General features: G+C 42.3%; 1 non-coding gene across 1 annotated transcript; it reads right to left on the bottom strand.

Moving 5' to 3' along the window:
- Positions 1-4,568: 4,568 nt before the first annotated feature.
- On the bottom strand, positions 4,569-4,640 carry TRNAA-UGC (transfer RNA alanine (anticodon UGC)). The gene has a single exon. It is a non-coding gene; the product is annotated as a tRNA-Ala (tRNA).
- Positions 4,641-12,884: the final 8,244 nt, after the last annotated feature.

Below are 12,884 nucleotides of genomic sequence, written 5' to 3'. Positions count from 1 at the left end.
CAAGTCCACTGCATAGAGCTTTAATCTCTCCAATCTCTCTTATTACACCTGCATCCTCAAAGACTATTAGTTTCTGATGATCTCTCAGACAGTTATATTGGAATTTCACCAAACTCAGGGGTTCAAGTTCAATCACGGATAAAAAATCTCTAAAATAAAATTGTAAAACTCTTAATTGAAAACATTAAAAATATATTCTTCTGGTTTCTCAAACTCCATGGTAACCTTGCTTAAAGTCCACATGGATGAAAAATGGTTGCAATTTATGGAACATTTACTAAGTTGCACTTTGTGTATTTTCTCACATGCTTTTAATTCCTAGAATATTCACTGAAGTAAACATTATTATGCCAATTTTACAGATAAAAAATGAAGTATCAGAAGGAAATAAACTTGCCCAAATCTTACAGCTGATAAATAATCAAGGTAATATTTAAATCCAATATTTCTCAGTTACTTAAGTCAAAGTTATTTAAGTCAAAGTCTTAAGTAACAAATAATATTATTTATAAAAACAAACAGTATCCAGTGTGATTTAGAATAATGGTTCTTAAAATTGTATGGCACATGAACTCATTACATTATCTAAAAAAAACTTTTGTCTATAAACACACAGACACACACATACACAGACTTACGGACAAATTTTGCATATTCTTTTGAGATTTTCTCTGACCTCCTTAAGTTCTTGGGTGTCCATGTGCCACTGAAAAAAATCCATGACTTTCATAAATCAATAAACAGTAAATCGCAAATGAATGTTCAGAAAAAATAAGCTGTTTTAGGGACGGGGTTATATTTTATTTCTTGACATTGATTTTTATAGTACTATCACTCCCTTCCCTTGGTTGATTTAAAGTGGGTTATTAGAAGCAGATTTCCCAACAGGAGTGTTATGACTCTGAGCCAGCATGCCAGTTTCAAAAAGTTATATTTCTGGATGTGAGATCACTGAAGTGAATTCTGAAAAGAATTCTATGTGGTCCATAAACACCTCTTAAAGCTAACTTCAAGCAGTGGAAGATATGCCTTCATCTGTTTTATGTGATAATTACAGAACTCTAGTCATCCCCTCATTCATTCCCCAAATTATTAATTCTATGCCTACTCACACCAAGGTGTGGAAAGGTAAACTGAACAGGCCTGGTCTCTATCCCAAAGGAGATAAGAGCTTAGTTGGGGGTGGGTGAATGGATAGAAGTTATTTATATAATGACAAACATAACATTGTGGCTATGATAAGTGCTGCAAAAAAAGAATGACTGTGATTTAGAACATACCAATGGGATTTGGTTTCATCAGGGAGATAAGAGGAGAGTCTTCAGTTGCAAAGAAAGAGGACAGCGTAGGAAAGGGAGACAGAGCATAGGAAAATCCAGGCAGAGGAAGTTGGACAAAGTGCATTGGACTGGAAAAAAGCTGGTATGAGTACAATGGGAAGGCCATGGGCAAGCAGCCTGAGAGATGGGATGCAGAAGGATAGGACCAAACTGTGCCAGAATTTTAGAGGCCATGCCAAGGAGTTTTAATTTTATATTAAGAGCAACCAAAATCCATGTGTAATTGAACATAAACACATTTCAAAAATTATGAGTGAAGAAAAAAATATAAGGTTTCAGATGTATTCTCCTATTTATTGTGTTCTTTTCGGAAAATAAATTTAAAATTAACTAGAAAAGCAGATAACCAGTAACATAATCAGAAGTGGAGAAAGTATAAATGTAAGAAATACTTAAAAGGAATTGGCATCAAGTTTTAGGGGGAAAGCCCCCCAATTGAGAAAAAGCCTATATCTGCAACCTCAGGGGAGTTATTGCTCACAAATGACTCCTTTTCCAGATGTTTTAAGAGTAAAACTTCATCAGACAAGTACATCAATGCCTTTGTTTAATTTTTGATTAATAAGAAATAATCCTATCCTCTTTCTCTTTACTTAATGGTGATGAATTCACTAAGGTTTCAATGAGAATTTAGTTGTGCTTGCTGGGAGTTCTCTCGAAAGTTTAGCTTTCTATTCTGTTTCTTATATAAAGTTCCTAGCTGCCAGAATAAGAGAGGCTGGAGTCAAGTCCTCTAAGGTCTTTTCATCCCCAAGGTGAATTATCTAAGGAGCCTTAAAAGAGCTTTGCAGTCCTCTCACACTCAGCAAAGAGCTGAGTCAGTCTCTGTGCAAACTTAGCAAACAACTTCTAAGTTTATGTACTGGACCACAGATTGAAAAGTGAAGTGGCTCTCAACTCAATCCAAAGATGCTTTCCTTCCTCTAGTGAGAGCAATGCTCATTCAATGGATCAAGTCACACCAGAGAAAAATCTGTTCACATATAAATGCAGAGAAAAGGCTGGCAATAAAGTGACTGACTGTGCACAGGAGTGAAAGGAGCATGGAGTTGTCAGTGACAAAGTCTGTATGCATGTCCTGGATCCTTCACTACCAAATGTGGACCTTTGGTAAGCAACTTGACTAGCCTAAGGTCTATCTCATTCTTTTCTTTTTATTTTAATTTTTACTTTTAAAATAATTTCATTTTTACAGAAAAGTTGCATCCTTCACTCAATCTTCCCAAATATGGACCTTCTCTCATATGTATATCTCATATGTGTATATATATGTATACATATATATTTTATACATGAGATATACTTTTAATCTCTTATACATATGAGATATGCCTTTATCTCATATACGTGTGAGATATACTGTTATCTCACATCTCATATGTATATATGTATACATATATATTTTATACATATGAAATATACATATGAGCTAAAAGTTCCTATATACATGTATACACACAGACACACACACAAGCACACATACTAAACCATTTGCCATTTAAGAATAAGTTGCCAGGCATGGTGGCTCATGCCTGTAATCCCAGCACTTTGGGAGGCCAAGGTGGGTGGATCACAAGGTCAGGAGTTTGAGACCAGCCTGGTCAATATGGAGGAACCCCATCTCTACTTAAAATACAAAAATTAGTCAGGCGTGGTGGCGCGTGCCTGTAGTCCCAGCTACTCAGGAGGCTGAAGCAGAAGAATCGCTTGAACCCGGGAGGCAGAGTTTGCAGTGAGCCAAGATAGCGCCACTGCACTCCAGCCTGGGTGACAGAGTGACACTCTGTCTCAAAAAAATAATAAACATATATAAAAATAAAGAAGAATAAGTTGTAGATATAATGATCCTTTACCCCTAAATACTTCAATGTATGTTTCCTAACAGGAAAACACCCTCTTACATAACCACAGTACAATGATCAAAATCAGAAATTAACATTGATACAATACTATTGTCCAATATATGGGCCTTATTCAGACTGTGCTAATTGTCCCTAAAATGTCCTTTTTAGCAAAAGAAAATCTTTGAGCATATGTTGAATTGTCATGTTCTGTAGCCTTTCTTTTTCTTTTATAACATTGGTATTTTTAAAATAGTACAGGACAGTTATTTTATAAAATATTCCTCTATTTGGGTTAGTCTGCTATTTCCTCATGATTGGATTTAGTTTATGTATTTTGGGTAGGAATACCAGAGAGCTGACATTGTGCCCTTTTCAGTGCATTTTACCAGGAGATATTTAATGGCAGTTGTCCCATTACCAGTGGTATTAATTTTGGTCACCTGGTTATGACAGTGTTTGCCAGGTTTCTCTACTGTCATTAATAAGTATCCTGACTTTGAGACTATGTAAATATCCTGTTATCATTCAACTTTGATCAACTTAATTTAGCACCCATTGATGATCCTGGCCTGAATCAGTTAGAAGTATGATGGTTGCCAAATGATGGTCTTGTAAATCCATCATTTATTCTACATTTACAAGTTATCTTTCTGCTATAGGAAAAAAATGTTTCCTTCCCCTCCCAGCCACCGGGCCCGGCCCAGTAATGTACTTTCTATTCAACAGTTGACTTTAAATATGATCACTTGTGGCCGGGCGCGGTGTTTCACGCCTGTAATCCCAGCATTTTGGGAGGCCGAGGCGGGTGGATCACGAGGTCAGGAGATCGAGACCATCCTGGCTAACACGGTGAAACCCTGTCTCTCCTAAAAATACAAAAAATTAGCCGGGCGTGGTGTAGTGCCAGCTACTCAGGAGGCTGAGGCAGGAGAATGGCATGAACCCGGGAGGCGGAGCTTGCGGTGAGCCGAGATTGCGCCACTGCACTCCAGCCTGGGTGACGGAGCTAGACTCCATCTCAAAAAAAAAAAAATATATATATATATATATATGATGTATATATTATATCATATATATATCATATATATATGATATATATATGATCACTTGTAAAATAGAAGGAATGAGAAATAAAATACTTGGTTTTCGCCTGGAAACCTAGAAGCACTGTGAAAAGATCAAAGAGATGTTGAAAAAACAAAGGGCAGAGGTGGAAACAAACAAATCCTTTTTTCTGCCTAACCTCCTTTCTTACCCCTCCCACTTTCCAGAAAAGGAGTTACAGCTCCAGAGCCTGAGAGACCTTGGCAATAACAGTGAGCGGAAGATTTGCTCAGCAGCACATACGTTGAACAAGAATCAGCGCTAAAACCTTAATACCTATTGGAGATGCCGGGGATCGAACCCGGGACCTCATACATGCAAAGCATGCGCTCTACCACTGAGCTACATCCCCACACATAGACGGTTGTCGTTCCAAAAAAAGTTTTTAAAAATATACTGTATTCGATCAATTTTTTTCCCCCAAAATTAGTTTTAGTTTGTTGTGCAAGAATTGTGTGAATTTTGCAGGTCATGAATGTGAGAAAGAAGATTTAAATCAATGTCACTAAGTCCTTTAGCGTAATTGGAAACTCACCAGGCCCAACACAGAACAAGGGGTTGCAAAACTGGCTTTTATCTGAGCAGGACTATGTATATAAATCATTCAGATCCAGTCAATTGAAATGGCCAGAATAAAGAAAAGTAGAACCATAGATGGTTACAGCAAACCACTGGGAAATTTCCTGATGTATTATACAAAGTCTAACTGTAATCAGAAGCCAGTTCAGTGGGTAAAGTACTGGGATAGATTGATCTTGTAAGGCATACCCAGTCTTAGGTTTTGGGCTTGGAATTATCCACAAACCAACCCTCCGCCTCGTCTAAGAAGAAAAATCCCACTCAGTAGATTGGGTGAGTAAATCTGTACCTTGTTGAATAAAAAGCATAAGAGAAATGTGAATGTTCAAATATAAATCTGGGTTACAAAATGTGAGAAACAGAATTCAGTGTCAGGCAGTAGATCTCAAAATGTGGTCCTCAGAACAACAGCATCAGCATCACCTAGGATCTTACTAAAAATACAAATTCTCTAGGACTACTCCAGACCTATGAGTCAGGGACTGTGGAAGTAGGGCTCAATAATCTGTGTTTTAGTAAGCCCTGAGGGTGATTCTGGTACACGCTTATGTTTGAGAACCGCTGATGTAAGGTATTGATGAATACAACATTGCTGTTTCATTTTCTTTCTTTTTTTTTTTTTTTTTTTGAGACGACGTTTTTGCTCTTGCTGCCCAGGCTGTAGTGCAATGGCACGATCTTGGCTCTCTGCAATCTCCGCCTCCAGGGTTTAAGCAATTCTCCTGTCTCAGCCTCCCGAGTAGCTGGGATTACAGGCGACTGCCACCATGCCCGGCTAATTTTTGTATATTTAGTAGAGATGGGGTTTCACCATGTGGACCAGGCTGGTCTTGAACCTCTGACCTCAGGTGATCCACTCACCTCGGCCTCCCAAAGTGCTGGGATTACAGGCGTGAGCCACCGCGCCCGGCCTGCTGTTTCATTTTCTAACAATAACACAGTACTAAGGTGTTTCTAGCATTTAAAAATAAAATAATTTGACATATTAGACCTGAATTTTTATGAGTGTGTATTAAAATATTTAAACGTGTGAGGGAAATAAAAGTGATTTTTAATATATTGTGAAAATAGTATGTGAATTTTTAAAAATTACTTGTGTATTAGACAAACAGTAGCAGATATTTCTGTATATATTTGAAAGCCTTTGAACATTAAAGAATCTATCCACCATATTAAGAGAAGAGGAGGAGTCAGGAGAGAGAAAATTTGTTTCTGGACCTCAGTTATTTTCCCAATTTTGGTTGTTTTGAAGCAGCAACGTTTGTCTCAGTGCACATGCAATTTGGGCTTTAGAGAGGATGTCCACCAGCTGGCTTCCTAGAGAGTTTAAACTTTTGTTTCTTTAATGTGCTGTCCATGGCTGAGTTTATGCAGTAGTACATGGGTTTAGCAACCACAAAATATTTTACTAAGAAACTGTTTAAAAAATAAACAGTTTGGCTCTGCTCTTCTCCATAGAGCAAGGATAACATCGTAAAAGAATCCTATTTTTATTTTAATTATGCAATGCAAGGTGTCCTTGATAGAAGTCTTGAGATATGGTTTGATCTGTGTCCCAGCCCAAATCTCACGTCTAATTGGAGCAGGGTCCTGGGTGAGAGGTGATTGGATCACGGGTGCAGTTTCCACCTTCCTGTTCTCCTGATAGTGATATCAGATCTGGGGATCTGATCGTTTAAATGTGTGTGGCACCTCCCCCACCCCTCTGACCTGGTCCGTCCGGTAAGATATGCTTGCTTCCCCTTCACCTGCTGCTATGATTGTAAGTTTCCTGAGGCTTCCCAGTCATGCTTCCTGTTAAGCGTGTTGAACTGTGAATCAATTTAAACCTCTTTTCGGCCGGGCGCGGTGGCTCATGCCTGTAATCCCAGCACTTTGGGAGGCCGAGGCGGCTGGATCACGAGGTCAGGAGATCGAGACCATCCTGGCTAACACAGTGAAACCCCGTCTCTACTAAAAATACAAAAAAAATTTAGCCGGGCGTGGTGGCAGGCGCCTGTAGTCCCAGCTACGCGGGAGGCTGAGGCAGGAGAACGGCGTGAACCCGGGAGGCGGAGCTTGCAGTGAGCCGAGATCGCGCCACTGCACTCCAGCCTGGGCAACAGAGCCAGACTACGTCTCAAGAAAAAAACAACAACAAAAAACCTCTTTTCTTCATAAATTACCCAGTCTCAGGTAGTTCTTTGTTCCAGTATGTGAACAGACTAATTAATCTTCGCTCTTGTGTTACAAGGGACACCTCATTTGAGATCAGTCTGCTGGCACTGCAATGAAGTGCTTTGTATCAGCAAACTGTACACTATTTACCTTTTTTTCTGTTCACAGCTGAGCCACATGTACATAATCTATATTCTGTTTTCATAGTTTTGTACTTTTACAGCCTATTTTTGAAGATTAACACATTTGCAAAATGACTGACACGATCTTTGCCTAACCCAATCAGTGTTAAAGAAAGCTTGCTATAACTAGAACTGTAAATCTTTTTTTTTTTTTTTTTTTTTTTTTTTTTTTTTTGAGACGGAGTCTTGCTCTGTCACCTAGGCTGGAGTGCAGTGGCACGATCTCGGCTCACTGAAATCTCCACCTCCCGGGTTCAAGCAATTCTCCTGTCTCAGCCTCCTGAGTAGCCGGGATTACGGGCACCCACCACCACGCCTGGCTAATTTTTGTATTTTTAGTAGAGAGGAGGTTTCACCACGTTGGCCAGGCTTGTCTCGAACTCCTGACCTCAAGTGATCCCCTGCCTTGGCCTCCCAAAGTGCTGCGATTACAGGCGTGAGCCACCGCACCCAGCCTAGAACTGTAAATCTTAAAAAAAAGGTATGTGATAATAGAAGCCTGAAATTAAAACCTGCATTTTAAAAAATCATCAAATCTATTTGAAAACAAGTCAATTTGTGTTGAGAGGTGACAGCGTGCTGGCAGTCCTCACAGCCCTTGCTCGCTCTCGGCGCCTCCTCTGCCAGGGCTCCCACTTTGGCGGCACTTGAGGAGCTCTTCAGCCCGCTGCTGCACTGTGGGAGCCCCTTTTTGGGCTGGCCAAGGCCGGAGCCGGCTCCCTCAGCTTGCCGGGAGATGTGGAGGGAGATGCGCGGACATGAACCGGGGCTGCGCGCGGTGCTTGCGGGCCAGGGTGAGTTCCGGGTGGGCGTGGGCTCGGCGGACCCCGCGATCGAAGCGGCCGGCTGGCCCCACCGGCCCCGGGCAGTGAGGGGCTTAGCACCTGGGCCAGCAGCTGCTGGGCTCAATTTCTCACCGGGCCTTAGCTGTCTTCCCGCAGGGCAGGGCTTGGGACCTGCAGCCCGCCATGCCTGAGCCTCCCCCTACCCCCGTGGGCTCCTGTGCGGCCCCAGCCTCCCAGACGAGAGCCGCCCCCTGCTCCACAGCACCCAGTCCTATCAACCACCCAAGGGCTGAGGAGTGCGGGCGCAGGGCGCGGGATTGGCAGGCAGCTCCACCTGCAGCCCTGGTGCGGGATTCACTGGGTGAAGCCAGCTGGGCTCCTCAGTCTTGTGGGGACGTGGAGAACCTTTATGTCTAGCTCTGGGATTGTAAATCCACCAATCGGCACTCTGTATCGAGCTCAAGCTTTGTAAACACACCAATCAGCACCCTGTGTCTAGCTCAGGGTTTGTGAATGCACCAATCGACACTCTGTATCTAGCTACTCTGGTGGGGCCTTGGAGAACCTTTATGTCTAGCTCAAGGATTGTAAATACACCAATCGGCACTCTGTATCGAGCTCAAGGTTTGTAAACACACCAATCAGCACCCTGTGTCTAGCTCAGGGTTTGTGAATACAGCAATCGACACTGTATCTAGCTACTCTGGTGGGGCCTTGGAAAACCTTTGTGTGGACACTCTGTATCTAGCTAACCTGGTGGGGATGTTGAGAACCTTTGTGTCTAGCTCAGGGATTGTAAACGCACCAATCAGTGCCTTGTCAAAACAGACCACTCGGCTCTACCAATCAGCAGGACGTGGGTGGGGGCCGGATAAGAGAATAAAAGCAGGCTGCCCAAGCCAGCAGAGGCAACCTGCTGGGGTCTCCTCCCACAGTGTTGAAGCTTTGTTTTTGTTGCTGTTTGCAATAAATCTTGTTACGGCTGACTCTTTGGTCCACACTGCGTTTATAAATTGTAACACTCACCGGGAAGGTCTGCAGTTTCACGTCTGAAGCCAGCGAAGCCACGAGCCCACGGAAAGGAACGAACAACTCCAGAAGCGTCGCCTTAGCAGTTGTAACACTTACCTGGAGAGTCTGCAGTTTCATTTCTGAAGCCAGCGAGATGGGCTCTGGAAGGATGGAGCAACTCCAGACGCGCTGCCTTAAGAGCTGTAAAACTCACAGCGAAGGTTTACGGCTTCACTCCTCAGCCAGGGAGACCACGAATCCATCGGAAGGAAGAAGCTCCGAACACACCTAAACATCAGCGGGAACAAACTCCGGACATGCTGCCTTTAAGAACTGTAATGCCGCGAGGGTCCGCGGCTCTGTTCTTGAAGTCAGTGAAACCAAGAACCCGCCAATTCCGGACCCAGTGTTATGCTGAAATTTTTAGGGGCTTTCAGATTTATTCTTTTAACCACATTTCTGAATATATGCAAATATCAGTATTTCCCCATAGCCCTTTAGCCGTTTGTACTTCAAAATATTTTGTTTAGTGTTTTTTGTGTGTGTGTTTTTTTTTTTTTTTTTTTTTTTTTTTTTTTTTTTGGAGATAGAGTTCTGTTCTGTAACTCAGGCGGGAGTGCAGTGGCCGGACTTCAGCTCACTGCAAGCTGCACCTTCCGGTTTGAAGTGATTCTTCTGTCTCAGCCTCCGGAGTAGCTGGGATTTTAGGCACGTGCCACCACACCGGGCTGCTTTTTGTATTAAAGGAGACGAGGTTTCATGTTGGCCAGGCAAGTATGGAACTCCTGAGTTAAGGCAATCCACCCGCCTTGGGCTCCCAAAGTGCTAGGACTACAGGTGTGAGCCACTGTGTCCATCCATGTTTTATTTTTTTTCTTTGAAACAACAGTACATATAATAGAGATACAATTAGGATTAAAAAAGGAAAATAAAACAGTAAAAACAGTCTGGATTTCCAGTTTAGGGTTTTGCGTGTAAGTAGCTTGGATGTTGCCACTTTGCTTTAACAACTGAGAAGCTGAAGGAAATGAAAAATCAATAACTTTTTAGATTCATAAAAGAAGATAGGTCACAGAGGAAACTGGTGCCCCCCCCCCCCCAAATTGGAGAGACAGACAGATAGACATTGAAGATCACAGCACACTGGAGCAGAAATATCTGTGGGAACCATTGCATAGATAAGAAAACCTGAATTCTAATCAATGAACTGCTGGAGGCTAGGTGTGGACAAGTCTGAGAGTTAAAAACTCCAGGGGGACCCAGTCACAGCAAGGCCCCATGCTTTTGTGTATTTTACTTACAGGAACTTGACCAGATTCTTGCAGTAAATATTAGAGAAAAATCCCCTTGTGCTTCCACATGGGGAGAGGAAAAGGGACTATTTTGAATAGCACCTGTTTGTCTTAATAAATTCTGCCCTCAGGAGAAACTAATCAGAGCCTAACCTGCTGTGGTTTTATCAGCTCTTGGGGGAGGAAAATACCCAACCCAGACAGCTCTAACCTTCCATGTCATGGAAGGGAAATATTTAACTCCAGCCCACTCTAGCCATCCTGTCCATCTAAGAGAAGAGAAAAACATCTAAGCAACACTTGTATGATTCACAGTGCAGAGGTGCAGGCTTACTAAAAGACAGGCCTAATTGCAAGAACGCAGAAATCTTTCTGTCCCCCTGCATCTTGCCCTCACATTACTGAAGATCTATTTGCAGCAGTTCCTTTAACCCAGTGCATCATGTTGAGCTATCAAGAAAAAAGCTACAAGGCAAACTAAAAGGCAAAAAAAAAAAAAAAAAAAAAAACAGCTTGAAGATGGAAAGCAAGCATCAGAAACAGACATGGGCAGGGATTTTGGGATTACCAGATGGGGAATTCAAAACAACTATGATTAATATGCTAAGGACTCTAATAGATAAATTAGACAGCATGCAAGAACAGATGGGCAATGTAAGCAAAGAGATGGAAATTCTAAGAAACAACCACGAAGAAATGCTAGAGATAAAAATAAAATACTGTAACAGAAATGAAGAATGCTGTTGATGGGCTTATTAGTAGACTTCACATGGCTGAAGAAAGAAGCTTTGAACTTAAGGATATATCAGTAGAAATTTCCAAAACCGAAAAGCAAAGAGAAGAAAGACTGAAAAGAAACAAACCCAGAACAAGTAGCAACTAAGCCTGTGAAAAGATGCTCCACATCATATCCCATCAGATAAGTGCAAATTAAAACAAGAGACAACACACACACCTATTAGAATGACCAAACTCCGGAACCCTTACAACACCAAATACTGTTGAGGATGTCAAAAAATAGGAACTCTAATTCATTGTTGATGGAAATACAAAATGGTATGATGTCTTTGGAAGACTTTAGCAGTTTCTTACAAAACTAAACATACATTTATCATACAAGCCAGCAATTATACTCCTTAGTATCTATCCAGAGAAGTTGAAAACATATGTACACATAAAAACTTACACATATATTTCTATAGCAGCTTCATTCATAATTGCCCAAACTTGGAAACAACCAAGATTTCCTTCTGTAGGTGAATAAACAAACTGTGGCACATCCAGACCATGAAATATCATTCAGTGCTAAAAAAAAGAAATGAGTTATCAAGCCGTGAATAGACATGGAGGAAACATGTACCATATTATTAGGTGAAAGAAGCCAATCTGAAAAAGTTACATACTGTATGATTCCAACTATATGGTATTCTGGAAAAGGCAAAGCTGTGGAGATAGTAAAAGATCAGAAGTTGCCAAGGGTTAGAGGGAGAGGGAGGGACTGATTAATTGGTGGAGCACAAAGGATTTTTAGCTCAGCGAAAATACTCTGTATACTATAATGGTGGATGTATGTCATTATATATTTATCCAAACCCATAAAATGTGCAACACCAAGCGTAAGCCCTATTGCAAACTGTGGACTTTGAGTAATACTGATGTGTCAATTTAGGTCATCAATTTTAACAAATGCACCGCTTTAACTAAACACGCAGGGCTAAGCAGTAGACAGGGATTGACATCCCTAGAACCTGCATTGGCCTGTTGGTTACCAGCGTGTCCCGCAGCCCAGGCCGGGGGATGGACGCCCGAGTCAGGTCACCCAGATCTCTCCGCCACCCGTTGCGGTCTGTTAAGGAACCACTTGCGGCAGCGGGGAGCGGCAGGTGGTGGGTGGAAAGGAGTTAGTCTGGGATGCAGAGAAGCGCAGCAAGAGAAATAAGCAAAGAGCCAAAGGTTTTATCCTCCAGTTAGGCTCTCTTTGCTTATTTCTAGAGATTTATATTTATTTATTTTGGGGCCCCTTTTACTTGATTCAAAAGCTTTCATCTTAGCTTTTGCCTTTTTTTTTTCACATTGGTTTTCTATTCTCCCTTTCCCTCCACAACACGGCTGCGGACAGAGGGATACAGCAAGGGGCAGGGCACCCACCGCTACTCTCTGGTATTTTTGGGGAGATTTCGAGTGTTCTAGGGGACCCAGGAACATCCACACTGACGACCGAGCAAGGCTTGTTCCAATGACAAGAGAGAGGAGGTCCTCCACAGGGAGGTGAACCGGCAAGGACAAGGAGTCCGCAACAAGGAGGAAGGGGCGGTATGGAAGGCGGGGAATAGTATCCCTGTCCGCCACACTTAGGCGGGCAAGAAAGAAAACCGGGATGACAGGCAGGGCGAGGCAAAGGTTGGAGATGTGACGCGGCCGCAAACGCTAGGAGCTCCCTGGAGAAGTCAATGGACCACCCCAAGCTGAATCCTAAGAAGGCAGAGACGAGGCTTGGTCTGCGAGGAATGTTAGTCCGCTGAAACTGCGATCTGCGGGTTAAAATTAACCGCCCGAGAGCGGAGAGAAAGGGCCATGTTTTTATTGCTGA

This window comes from Pan troglodytes, chromosome 5, assembly GCF_028858775.2.
Source record: "Pan troglodytes isolate AG18354 chromosome 5, NHGRI_mPanTro3-v2.0_pri, whole genome shotgun sequence".
Classification (NCBI taxonomy): Eukaryota; Metazoa; Chordata; class Mammalia; order Primates; family Hominidae; genus Pan; species Pan troglodytes.
Note: the sequence above shows the minus strand (reverse complement) of the source record. Positions and strands in the feature narration are given on the sequence as shown.